Here is a 14,215-nt window from a genome sequence, read left to right on the forward strand (position 1 = left end):
CCCCCCCCCCCCCCCACCCCTCCTCACACTCACTGTATAATCTTATCTGCATTTTCTTAGGACTAAGTCCTACAGAGTTCAGGGTTCTTCTCCATTTAATGGGGAAGTGGGTATAGGACTGCGGCCTGAGGAAAGCAGGTTTTTCACACGCTATCCAGTAACCCAGAGGATGGGGTGGGAAGGAGCCTGTTTTTTTCCCCTGAGCTTCTGAACAGTCATCAAGGGGCAATCCACATATTGCAGTAATCGGGTCTCAGGGGTAGTGCATGCAGAAAAAAGCAGCGCAACCGCAACCTTCCAGGGCCATCCTATTTGCTGAAGTGTTCAGTCAAGGCTTGCCCAACCTTTGAGTGGATCCAGAGGAAATACCGATCTTGCTAAATCCAGTCTGTCCCTGATTTGTGCATCTTCAGTGTCTCTCGTTCCATCACCGCTCATGGGCAGAAAGGGATTTTTGCAAGCAGAACCGCACTGGTTTGCCTGCTGTAATGCACACACATTGCATAAATACCCCACAGACATTAAAAAATCGTCTGCAAATGTGTGCAAGTCAGAGAAAACCAGCCCGGTGCAGAATCCACGCATCAGAGGCACGGAAATCCCATCTCTTTCAAACCTGTGGTGCTTTTTGCTGACGTCCCTCGTCACTGTATCTGTGGCACTGGGAAACAATCAGGATGCAAACTTCCAAGGACTCTGGCCCACGTCGTCTTACCTGAAGTCTCCAGATTTTCAGGGGTTGGCTTAATATGGCAGCCAATTGAGGCTTTTGGTGGAAGCCACAAGGCCATATGATGGAGAGGTACAGCGGAGGTCCTGCTGGGGGGTGGATCGAGCCCCGGAGTGGGTGACTTGGGCCCTGCCCTGGACGGGGTTGAACTCCCTCTTAGGGACAGGGTCCGCAGCTTGGGGGTGCTCCTCGACCCGGAGCTGACCTTGGAAGCTCAAGTGTCGGCGGTGGCGAGGAGCGCTTTCCATCAGCTTCGGCTGATCCATCAGCTGCGCCCCTACCTGGAGGACGACTGCCTGGCGACGGTGACACACGCGCTGGTGACTTCCTGACTTGACTTCTGCAACGCGCTCTACGTGGGGCTGCCCTTGAAGACGGTCCAGATACTTCAGATGGTGCAAAATAGAGCAGCCAGGTTGCTGACGGGGACTGGGCGTTATTCTCACATAACCACAGTCCTCCGCCAGCTTCACTGGCTTCCCATCAAAGTCCGGGCTCAATTCAAGGTGCTGGTTATTACCTATAAAGCCTTTAATGGCTTGGGACCTGGATACCTGAAGGAGCACCTGCAGCCATATTTGCCCTCCCGCCCCCGAGTTCGGCAGCAGAGGCCCTCCTCCAGGAGCCCTCCGTGAAGGATATTAGGAGGGTAGGTACCCGGAGGAGGGCCTTCTCTGCGGTGGCGCCCCACTTATGGAATGCGCTCCCCAGAGAGGCCCGCCTGATGCTGTCGTTATTTGTTTTTCAGCACCAGCCCAAGACCTTTTTATTCAAACAGTATTTTAATCATGTTTAATATTTATAGATTTTAATTGTGTAGCCAGTGTGTTTCCAGGTTTTAATTGTAATTGTAATTGTTATTGTTTTATTTATTTATTTCTGTGAGCCATCCCAAGCTATGTAGCAAGGGGAGGGCATATAAAAACTTTAAACAAACACCAAAGGAAAACAAAGCGTAAAGAAAACGTGGCATAGCGCTGGAAGGCATGTCAAAAGTGGACAGGAAGTGGGTTTGTAACGGGTTCCTGACCCAGCAAGGCCTCCGGCTGACGGGCTACCAGGGTGCATAGGAGGGGCCTGGACTGGGGAGGCTGAGCCGTTGCGGCTTGGAGCGATGAAAGAGCTCCACGTTTCTCAGCTTGGGAACGACTCCCACCCAGTACCAAGAAAGCCAGGAAGTGAGCGCGGGCTGCGCATTGCAGAAGTGACGTCTTAATTGATTTATTAGCCAGAGTTCAGCAGAAGTTGTAACAGTTGGAGATAAACACTCCAGCCTCCCCATGTCACAACGGCAGCGTGTCCTCACAGAGAGAGCCAGGAACAGCATGTGCTTTCCTGGCTCACAGGGAGTGGCTCCCACATTTTTATGGTCCATCGTGGGTCCAATTCCCAATATTCCCTTACAAGGTGCCCCAAGAATCGGACCTTGGGGCCAATGTGTGGGCCCCACATGTGGACCCCACGGAGAGAAGCAGGACATGAGAAGTAAATTCTGCTTTCATTCCTGTCATCTTGGAAGGGCGGTGGGTGGAATGAGTTCTTGGCACAAACCTAGTTGTTGTTCAGTTGAGAAGTTGCGTCCGACCCATCGTGACCCCATGGACAACATTCCTCCAGGCTCTCTTGTCCTCCACATCCCCTGGAGTCCACCTGTGATGGATGGGGTGCAGATTAGGGGAGCTCTGGAGGCGAGTGATCACTCCACCCTTTGCTGTGAGATCAGGGGCCTGGGGACATGCAGCAGGTCGAGCACTAGAAGCTGGGACTTCAAGAGGGCCAACTTTGGCCAACTGAAGGCCAGACTGGGGAAAGTCTCCTGGGACAGGTTACTGGGAGGCAAGCGAGTTGAGGAGGGGTGGATAGCCTCCAAAACCGCAAAAGGGAGGTTTTGGAGGCGCAATCCTTCACGATACCTCTAGTCAGTAAGGTGGGGAGGCGGAGGAGAGCACCGCCATGGATGCGAAAGGAGGTGGTTAGAGGGATTAGACGAAAGAGGAACCTCCGCAGGAAATGGGTACTGGGGCAAAGAGACAAAAGGGAATACCGGGAGGAGAAGGCCCGTTGCAGAAGGATTCTTCGCAAGGCTAAGGCTGATTACGAGCTGAGACCTGCAAGGAATATCAAGAGCACCAAAAAGGGCTTCTATCAACATGAACATAGGAAGAGGAAGGAGAGACAAGCAGTGGGACTGCTTAATAAGGAGGAAGAGGATCCAGTGACTGATGTGAGGGAACAGGCACAGATGCTAAATGACTGTTTTGCCTCTGTGTTCTCCGCAAAGCAGGACGGGGGAGATCCGCATAGGAGATCAGATGAGGCTAGGGACTTAGGGGCACAGATTAGTCACCCCCCCACCCCAGAAGTCAAGGGGCTCCTCAGGGCACTGGACGTTACAAAGGTGCCGGGCCCTGATGGGTTACACCTGAGAATGCTTTGAGAGTTGACAGGGGTACTCTCGCAGCCGCTGGTCTTCATTTTTGAGGCCTTGTGGAGAACGGGTGAAGCTCCAGAGGACTGGAGGGTGGTGTCAGTGGTCCCAGTTTTCAAAAAGGTAGTAGAAGGGACATGGGGAATTACAGACCAGTTAGCCTTATGTCCATTGTAGGAAAGACGATGGAAAGGCTCATAATAGCCAGAGATTTAGTAACCCTAGATAGGGAGGGGAGGTTAGTGGCCACACAACACGACTTCCACAAACGCAGGTCCTGCCAGACAAACCTTGTGAATTCTACGACAAGGTTTCGAGGTGGCTGAACGGAGGGGATGCAGTAGATGTGGTTTTCCTGGATTTCAGCAAGGCCTTTGACAAAGTGCCCCATGATCTCCTGGTGGAGAAACTGAGGAGTTCTGGGATAGATCACTGCATTGATGGATTAGGGCGTGGCTGACGGACCAAAAGCAGAGGGTAACCATTAGTGAGGAATCATTGGGATGGTGGCCAGTGACAAGCGGGGTCCCCCAGGGCTCTGTCCCGGGACCAATCCTGTTCAATCCTGTTCATCAGTGACATGGAAGAAGGGGTGACCAATCTGCTGATCAAATTCACAGACAATACTTAAAACTGGGGCAGTGACCACGACTGAGGAGCAGGTACTCCGGATCCAGAAGGATCTGGACAGACTATGGAAGTGGGCAGGAGACAACAGGATGGCGTTCAATGTGGATAAGTGCAAGGTCTTGCACTCGGGGCATAGGAATGGGTGTCAGAAGTACAGGTTGGGGGACAAGAGGCTGGAGAGCAGCACTTGTGAAAGGGACCTCGGGGTGCTGGTTGACTGCAGGCTGAACATGAGCCAGCTGTGTGATGCGGTGGTCAAGAGGGCGAACGCCACCCTCGGTTGCATAGCCAGAAGCGTGGCTTCCAGATCGAGAGATATTATGGCCACTCTGTATGACTCTGGTGTGCCAACAACTGGAGTATTGTGCTCAGTTCTGGGCCCCTCATTGCAGGAAGGATATAGCCAGGTTAGAGTCCGTGCAGCAAAGGGCCACATGGTTGGTGGCCGGATTGCGCAGAATCTGTATGAGGCAAGACTGAGGCAGCTGGGGCTTTTCAGCCTGGAGAAGAGGAGACTCTGAGGGGATCTGTTGGCGACATAGAGGTACATGAGGGGAGACGTGTTCTCCCCTGCAGAGGAGGGCAGGACATATGCCAATGGAGCCAAGCTCAAGGAACCAGGGTTCAATTTGGATGCCAGGAAGTCTTTCATGACGGTTAGGACCCCAAGGGTGTGGAATGGGCTTCCACAGGAGATGGTTGAGGCCCCATCGCTGAGGGTGTTCAAGGATAGGCCAGACATGCACATGATAGCCATGTCGTGAGTGGAGCTGGCTGGAGCCGGGGTCAGACTAGATGGCCCAGGAGGATCCTTCTGACTCGCTCTGTTTCTGTTTCCTGGAAGTGATGATTTCACAGCACAAATGGTGCATTCCAGATTCTAAAGTGAAACCTGCCAAGTCCTCAGGTCAGGCCAGTGAGGAGTTGGGGGAAGGAATCCAATTTTTCCGCTTACCCATGGAAACAAACATTTGGGAAGTAACCCCAGCTTTTAGATTTCGCAGCACCAGCTTCTCTTCCTGGATCTGGCACCTCCACTTGTGCTGCACTGCAATGCCCATCATTCCCAACCAGCAGGGACAGAGAGAGAGAGAGAGAGAGAGAGAGAGAGAGAGAGAGAGAGAGAGGAAAAGAAAGTGAGGGACTTACTTTTTTTTTTAAAGAAGAATAGGGTAAGTCTGGGACTGACTGATAGATGGACAGGGAGATTATGGCATTTCAAAAATGATGACATTAAAGGTCAGCTGTGACTAAGATAAATACGGAGAGACAGATGTTTGCAGGATATGTAAATAACCTGAAATTTTAAAAGAATTATTTTGATTGGAGATATGTTATCTTAGTCATGAAGTCACGTCCAACCTATCACGACTCCACAGACAATGTTCCTCCAGGCTCTCCTATCATCCATCATCCCCAGGAGTCCACTTAAGCTCACTCCCCCCCCTGCACCACAGTGACCCCATCCAGCCACCTCAACCCCTGCAATCCCCTTCTTCTTTTGCAGTCAATCAAACCCCAGCATCAGGGTCTTCTCCAGAGAGTCCTTCCTTCTCGTTAGGTGGCCAAAGTCTTTGAGCTTCATCTTCAGGATGTGGCCTTCTAAAGAGCAATCAGGGTTGATCTCCTCCAGGACTGACCGGTTTGATCGCCTTGCGGTCCAAGGGACTCGCAGAGTATCCTCCAGCGCCACAATTCAGAGGCCTCAATTCTTCGGCACTCAGCCTTCCTTATGGTCCAGCTCTCACAGCCATACATTGGTGTTGTTCGTCACAAAGTCGTGCTCGACCCATCACAACCCCATGGGCAACACTCCTCCAGGACTTCCTGTCCTCCTCCATCCCCTGGAGTCCACCCAAGCTCACACCAACTGCTTCAGTGACTCCATCCAGCCACCTCATCCTCTGCCGCCCCCTCCTTCTTTTGCCCTCAATTGTTCCCAGCATCAGGGTCTTCTCCAGGGAGTCCTTCCTTCTCATTAGGTGGCCAAAGTATTTGAGTTTCATCTTCAGGATCTGGCCTTCTAAAGAGCAGTCAGGGTTGATCTCCTCTAGGACTGACTGGTTTGATCTCTTTGATGGAAACCTGCCCATGTGCAAAATATTTTTTTGAAAATCAGGGTAGGCAAAGCAATTTTGGTTGCCGACGGATTTCAAAGCATTCTGGGGGCAGAAAGTTTTACTGTGTGGCAGGTCCTACATTAGACCAGCATCTTCTGCACACCAGTTGCCCTCCAGTGGGACAGGCCAGGCTTCCACTGGCTCTCAAAACCCCCGAGATAAAACAAACCGACACAATAACATGCACACAGATTGCACTCTTCAATTTTAAGAGAACGTTTTGGAATCTCCAGGAAAGCTCCTGGCAGAAATGTAGATTTTTTAAATTCATTTAAACACTTCATTTTTTTGGGATTTCGCCCAGGTGGGATCCCAGACTGCCGAGGGAAGCAGCTTTGCTTGCGTTGCAGTTTCTTTGGAAACCTGTTGCGACCTGCCAAGTTTCTCTCCCTCTGGCTGGGAAAACAGCTCCTGTTTGTCTGGCCAAGTTTTTCTCCCCTACTGCCAAAGCCTTTTAAACCCCTGCCTCCCTTCAAACTCGCTTCCCCACCCCAACCCCCCAGACGGTGCAGCAACTCCACCACCAGTTGCGAAGCGCTTTGGGCAAGGCCAAAAACGGTGAGGGTCTCCATGACGTGTCCTACTTGCTGGATCAACCAGATTCCTGAGAGCCGAACGGGGGCCAGCCGAATCCTGAGCATGCATCGGAAGCCGCCTGCATGTGGTCAGCTATCTGAGGGCTGCAGCATCCTTTGGGGCACAGAACTGGGCCTCTGCTGAAGATGACAGACGATCCCAAGACAGCATGGCATATTTTTCCTGAGGTTGTAGCATCCCTGCCTCCCCATTTTAATAAGCGGGGTCTCCAGTCCTTCCAGGGAGAGCATGCGGCAGACTTGCCCTTTGTAAACCAGCAGGCATGAGGAGAAGTCCCACACGGCCCCCTGCCTGTGCTGCAAACACATCTCCGTCAGGGATGCACATACTGGGCAAGTCGATGGCAAAGCACAGTCCCCAGCTTTGCTGGGCCAGACTCCCAGCATGCATTTCTTCACACGGCCGCCTGTGACTGCAGAGCCCAAGCTTGGCTGCATGATCCTTTGCACTAGTCTCTGCTGCAAGGAGCATGCAAATTACCTTGCCACGGCAGGAAACCTGAAGTCTGGATGTCCAGCAATGAACGGCTTAAGTCCTGGCTCAATTCAAGCCTTGCTCAAAGGGTCTAAACTCAGGGTGTACACCCTTACCTCTGGGGGCATCCACAGAAGGTCATGCCCACTTCCTTGAATTCCACTTCTTTTGCCCAGCCTCCAAGACCGGCCTATCTTAGCGTAAAGCTCCTGTGTGGAGGTCAAGGCTTAGATATTGGCCTTCTCATGTGGGGGAAACATCCACAAAGCCAGGAAAGCACCAAAGCGGTGATGTCTGGGTGTCCCAAGAATCCCGGTGACCTCGGCTGCACCAGAGCCTGAGGTTCAGCTGGACTGGTGGTCCAAGAGCCATCCACATAGAGAAGAGCTGGCCATCCCCTTGAGGGCAGGGACCGAAGCTTGCTGGACTTTGCCCTCTGCCTGCAGCATCCACAGATCTCAGGTTGCACCTTGCTCTGCAAGAATGTTTGATTCATGTATCCTGGGCGCCACAAATGCCCTTTCAGAAAGGATTGCCTGATCCGGTTAGGTGCTGTTGGAACACAGAAACATAGAGCGAGCCAGAAGGGGCCTCCTGGGCCATCTAGTCTGACCTCACAACTGGCACAACTGGCAATGGCTGCTACCTGCTTCATTTGGAGAAGGAGGTTACTATATAGATAAATCTTGTACTGGAACAGACTTCATTATTCACTGGTGTATCATGGGATCATGGAATAGGAGAGTTGGAAGCGGCCATGAAGGCCATCAAGTCCAACCCCCTGCTGTTTCAGGAGACCAAAATTATTTATGGGCTTCATAGAAACTCACAAAGGGTTATTTGAGTGGATTCTTTGCATTCTTTTGATAGCTAAAAGGCAAGTATTACGATGCCAGAAGGATAAACTTTCATCTTCTTTAATGCAATGGATGTAACCCCTTATGCTGCTTTCACTGTTTGAAAAGGCGTTGTATAAATATAAGCTTCTGAAGGATGCAAACTTGGATTTTTGGCCAGCTTCTATGGAAGGCTGAGTGGAATCGGTTCAAAGCTGTATGCAGTCCATATATCTCCTTGTCTGTGTATAGGAAATGGAGAACAATTGAAATGTCAGTTTTTTAAAAAATCAGAAGGCCATGTGTCAGAGACTTCTTCGCAAGTGCTGACCACATTGGTCTGACATTTCAATACACAATTAATATTCCATTCCCTATGACAAGCATAACAATGCCATTTGGCGTGGCTTGTATCTTTGTAGAAAGGTCCCGTTTGCTTCCCCAGAAATGCATCAAAGATTACTTCTGAACAGGATGACTGGAGGAGGTCTGCTTGTATTTTGCTTGCCACTTTCCTGGGAAGCGAGTTTGAAGGGTGGACCGCCACTCACAGCTGCACCTCATGTCTAGCTTCCACAAGAGCTAGCAGGGCCACCCCAAAAGCTGCTAGAGCAGCTGGCATGGTGCATTTGCGGAGAGAAGTGCGTCTCAGCATGAGCAGAGCTTGCAGGCCTTGCTTTGCAGTAAATGCAGCAGCAGAACTGACTGCAGCGGGCAGGCGGGGCGGGGGTCCCGCTTTTTCCAGTTTATGTTTCGAAACAGCCGTGCGCGTCGCGCCCCCAGCGCTCCCGGCCTCCCTGTGTCGGCCGCACAAAGACCAGCAGGGCGAGGGGGCGGCGGCCCAGAACCGGCTCCGTGGGAGGTGCCGAGCCGGGCAGGAGCTCCGGCATACCATCTCCCAGGACCTCACACAAAGCCGGCGGTGGTGGGGGCGGCGTCCCACCAGCACATCGCAAGGCCGCCCCCTACGGGCGATGCCCCTCACTGCAGGCCGGCCGGCCGGCTTTCCTCTCTGCTCCACGCTGCCCGTCTTCTATTATTATTATTATTACTATTATTATTATTATTATTAAAACATTTCTATGCCGCCCCTTGCCGAAGCCTCGGGGCGGCTTACAACACAATAAAATACAATACAATACAAAAATAACAATATAAAATTAACAATGTAAAAGAAGTCGCCCTGGCCAGATAAATAAGCAAATATTGTTAACAATTAAAATGACATTTAAATAAAAAGGTCTTCACCTGGCGCCGAAAAACAAATAACGACTCTTTCAGTTCTTTTCCACCCAGCCCTCCTTTCCTTCATTCCTTTTTCCACTCTATTGCACACTTTTTCTTTTTTCCGTTCTGTCCTTCTTTCTTCCTTTCTATTCGTTCTTTCTCTCATTTCCCTTCCTTCCTAGACTTTCTTCTGTTCTGATGTGGTCCCTGCTCCAAAGACCACCAGCTTCAGCGGCCTGCTGCCCCTTTACCCTGTTTCCTCACCCTAGAGCATGTACAGAGTGCCTTTCCCACAGCAGAGGGTGACCGTCACTTGTTCCCTGCACTCCTAGCACCAAGAACCAGGCCTCGCTTGCAGGGCAGGTGGGAAAGTCGGCACTTACCCCTCCCCCCCACCGCAAACAGCCAATTCCCCCCCAGCCCTCCCTTCTCTGCCTTTAGCACCAGCACAGTCTGCAAACATGAGCCAGCCACTCATGCGGGGAAAAACAATCGAGACATGGACAGAGGCACTAGAGAGCAGAGCAATACACCTGGTCCTTTGGCAACCCTCTGTCCCAAGATCATTTAGCATCACCCCCGGGACCGAGTGTCACCAGCCACTCTGCAGAGAGGACCTACACATACTGCTGTGGATACTGGGTGTGGATTCGGACTGATGGCACCTTGTACCAGCCCGAGTGGCTGCAGCACCCATCTCCTGTCATGGGTCCACACAGTGCTGTCTTGGATGGGGAAACACACGAAACCGAATGGGAACAGGACGACTTACAGAGGCAGCAATCTGCCAGGATCCGTTTCCAGAGTCTGCTCCAGAGCATGAGTCATTCTATCCTGACTTCTTCCATCTTTCAGGCTGGGGCCCCCCAGGTCAGGGGTTCCCTTCTCCCTGGAGCAATGCATCCTTTAGCTTCCCGGGAGCGATCCAGGTAGGCAAACCTATCCAGAGGATGGAGGATCCACGTCCACCCGTTCTCACAGCCATTTTTCAGCCAAAGAAGGTACCCATGGCAGGTCCCATGACTTTTAAAGCTGACTACACATGTTTGGGCTGGGGGGGCTGCCCACTGACATTCTCCCCCCCCCCCGCCATTTCTTTTCAAGTAAACAGGGAAAAAGACGTCAAGGTTGTCTCTTCCAAATGCTTGCAAGCCAGATGCTGCATTGTCCTGGACTGTATTGGCATCTCCCCCAAACTTTTGGCAGGTGGCTGGCTTGCCTCCTTCCCACAAGTCAAGTGCGTAATTTGGATTTTGGCCACCAGATGTCACTTTCCACCAAGGACTGGTGCCTAGCCAGCATGGGCAGAAAGTGGCACTCCACCTGGGTTCGCCAACAACTCCCAGCATGCCTCACCATTGCCCACACTGGCAGTGGCTTCTGGGAGATGAAAGCCAAAACATCTGCAGGTCCGGCTTCTGCCCACTCCCCCCTCCCCCCCCATCAGTTTACCCCAGTGTGGAATTGTGACACATAGGAAAACTGGCACGGAGAGAACCAGGAAAAAAAAAATCAAAGGTATTTGGGAAACTTTCTTTTTGGACCCTTCCTGTTTTTATTTCAGTTGTCCCCAAGTCCTCCTGCAACCCTTCACAACTCTACTGTATCCTAAAGCCCTACCAACATTTGCTGGATTACAGTTCTGATCCTCCTCCAAGGCCCAGGCTCCTTGGGAATGATGGAGCTTGTATAGAATCATACAACAGTAGATTTGGAAGGGGCCACGCAAAGGCCACCAGGTCCAACCCCCTGCGGTTGCAGGACACCAGGTTACACCTGCTGGCCGCCCAGTTTCTTCTTGAATGTCTCCAGCGTGGGAGAGCCCCCACCTCCCCACGCAGCTGCTTCCACTGGCCTATCGCTCTGACCTTGAAGAAGCTTTTCCTGATATCCAGGCTGAATCTGGCTTGCTGCAGCTGGGCTTGATCATTCCATGCCCTACATTCTGGCATCAGCAAGAAGAGACCTTGACCTTCCTCTTTGAGACAGCCTTTGGGGGACTTAAGAGGGATGCCATGTCCCCTGTCGGTCTTCTCTTCTCCAGGCTGAGCACGCCCAGTCCTCACAGGGCAGTGTCTCCACACCTGCAGCATTTTTGTAGCCCTCTGCTGCACCGATTCTAATTTTTCTGAAGGCCGTCTGGCTCTCCCCTTCCCTGCCCACGTGGGTCCCAGGTGCCCTCCCTGCCCTGCTGCTTTCCCTCCTTGCCGATCATTTGGTGCTTTCCTGGCCATTGATAAAGGGTGAATCGCTTCCCCGAAAGATTAGTTCCAGGAGCGGTGAGCTTTAAGTTAAAATATGTTGGTGTTTTGGTCGCCTGTCTCTTTGGCTTTTAGCCCCGCCCCATTTGCTTTTGGCACATGGAACATGTCCCCCCCCCCCCCCCCTGGGCCTCTCCAAAATGTAACTCAGCCTGTGGGCTGAAAGAGGTTCAGCACCTGTGGTGCATAGATCGTGCAGTGCGAGCTGAGCCTGAGGGTCCTTCTGGCTGTTGTCTGCAGTGACCATGCCAGGTAGAGCTCTAAAAAACCTGTTAATGTCACATTATCATTGTCTTTATGGGTACCTCATTATTATTTTGGCTTTAGCCCTCCCGAGTGCTAGCCCGGGAGTTAAACATCCAAGGGTTTGGCATCTCTGTTTGAGGCCAAATGCATTTCCAAGTGCTTCAAGGACTGTGCTAAAAACAGCCTGTTCGGCAGCCAGCCCACGAGATTTCGACTTTCTGGGTTGTGGGAGGGAAGGACAAGGAGAGATGAGCCCCCTCCAGGAAGCATCGCGCAACAATTCCTCAAGGAGCTCATGGTGACCTTGGGCACGCTGCTTGTTTTTCCAGCAACTACGCCTCTTGGTGCAGATCTGCGTGGAAGTGCGTGAGCGTTCGGGTCACGAGAGGGCGAGGACAAACGCAGGCTCCACGGCAAACAAGGCTGCATCTGCTCTTATCCGGCAAGGAGCACTCCAGAGCCACTGTGAATCGCTCACCAGCGCAGCTGTTGCTTTGGCAACCCAAAGGCTGGCCTTCGATCGATCGCCCTTCCAGATCCGACTCGCCTGGACCTGCCGTTCCAGGAGATCTTGCTCAAGTGCTTTTTCTTTGGCCTGCAGCTAATCAGGGTGACGGATGTTTCCGCCGGGTGGAGTTGTTTTTCCAACCTTGGTGGCTGCTTTCCTTCTATCGATGGAATTTAGTCAGACGGCGAGCTTCAGCCCACACGTGGCCTGGATGCTGTGATTCAAACAAGCTTTTAGTTCCTTCTTTTAATAATGGCTCTTCTAAAAAAAGAAGGGTTGCTTTTTCTACACACACCTTCGAGCGAGCGATGGCTGAAGTAGAGATGCGGTACCCCGTTTAGCTGGAGGGCTGAATTCCTGGGGGGCACATTCCACTGGTGGGTGGGGCAAAGGTAAAAGGGTGGAGCCAAATGCAAACAGGACACAGCCAAATTCGAAACACCCACCAGATTTTAATCTAAATTCTCCCCAGATTGCATGGGAAGGGAAGTTCCTCCAAGGCTGCCACACAGCGGCAGGCCAAGACCTCTCCTTGCTGATGCCAGAGTGTAGGATGCGGAACCATCAATGCAAGCTGGGGCAACCCAGATTCAGGCCAGACATCAAGAAAAGCTTCCTGGCTGTCAGCCTTTTTGGAATCCCACCTTGTTCCATTTTAGCCGATGGACCACCTGACCACCACATCTAAGTCTTAGAAACCCACCTGCCCTTGTCTTCTCATTTCCAAACCTTTCTCATTTGCCTTCCCACAGAAGTGTTGAGTAAACAGAACTAGCTCTCTTCGTTCTGTTTCGTTCCCAAAACGAACAGTGCACACCCTCCTGAGTTCGTAGTTAGAAGGAATGACCATTAGGGAATATGGCTAAGCCTTGCAATTCTGTGCACATTTACCTGCGAGTAAAGCTCTGGAGTCTTTCTTCTGAGCCGGAAGAACATATTCTGAGTTCAGCCCCACAAATTGACACATCATCTTGGGAGCCTGAAAGCCAGATTGGGACCCTGGCTATGCCTCTGGTGGGGTCTTGATTCTTGTCCCTTAGGATTATTCCAATTTTTTGCATTCATGTTATATTTTACATCTTGCACCGCTCTCAGGTGCTGGTTTTGTAATTGAATGACATGCACTGGATAATTTCCTTTTATTTGGCCTTTCATTTCCTCAGAATTAAGCCCCACCTTTGCAAACAGAAGCACTTCTGAGTGGGCAGCTGCACTGGAGCTGATGTTAAAGAAAACAAATGTTTCCTGAAGATGAAGCTTCTTGCTCCAAATTCTTTGCGCCATGCATGTTTCCCAGATTCGTTTCTCATGAATCTGGATGCTGCACAAAGCTGTGTGTGATTATTTGGACGTGCAGGAAGTTTGGAGGGGTAGGGTTTGGGTTATCTTTCCTTGAAGTTGCTGGCAGGGGGAAAGATAGGACAGAACTCTGTGTGCTACCCAGACACCTGGGATCAAGGGTGGCATATCCATGCAAAGACGACATTCTGCAGTCCACAGAAAGCAGCGGCACCTCAGTCACCACCAGAAGGTCCCAGCTTTGGTCTTGAGTGATGATGATGTTCGTCCATCGTTTTCGATGAAGACCTTGACATCTAACGGGTTGTGAGCTGTCCACGGTGTGTCCGCAGGTGGCTGATAAGGCCAGTACGGACACGGAGTGTTCTGCCACACGTCGGGCAGACGCGTGGGCACCATTGTTGCAGCGTTTGCGGCTCTGGCTTCACAGAGCGCTCGCTTCTCTTGTGCTGTGGTTGTCCTCCTGGCTTCAGAAGCTTGGCAGCCTCGCTGGATCGGCGTGCGCCATCTCGATCGGTCTTGTGCCAGGGTCTCCCAGGAGGTGGTGTCGATAACAGGGACTTGAGAGAGGCTTTCAGCGTGTCTTTGCATCGCTTCTTTTGTCCCCCGTGCGATCGCTTTCCTTGAGACAGCGCACCATAGAAGAGCTGTCTGGGGATGCGGTGGTCTGGCATCCTTGCAACATGGCCCGCCCAGCGTGTCTGGGCTTTCATCAGCAGGGTGGGAACTGACGGCAGGCCTGCTCTGGAGAGGAGCTCTGTGTCTGGCACCTTGTCCTGCCACCGGATCCTCAAAAGTCTGCGGAGGCAAGTCGTGTGGAAGTGGTTCAGTTGCCTAGCGTGCCTCCTGTATACTGTCC

This window comes from Varanus komodoensis, unplaced genomic scaffold, assembly GCF_004798865.1.
Source record: "Varanus komodoensis strain SLA01 unplaced genomic scaffold, ASM479886v1 scaffold80, whole genome shotgun sequence".
NCBI classification, from domain to species: Eukaryota; Metazoa; Chordata; class Lepidosauria; order Squamata; family Varanidae; genus Varanus; species Varanus komodoensis.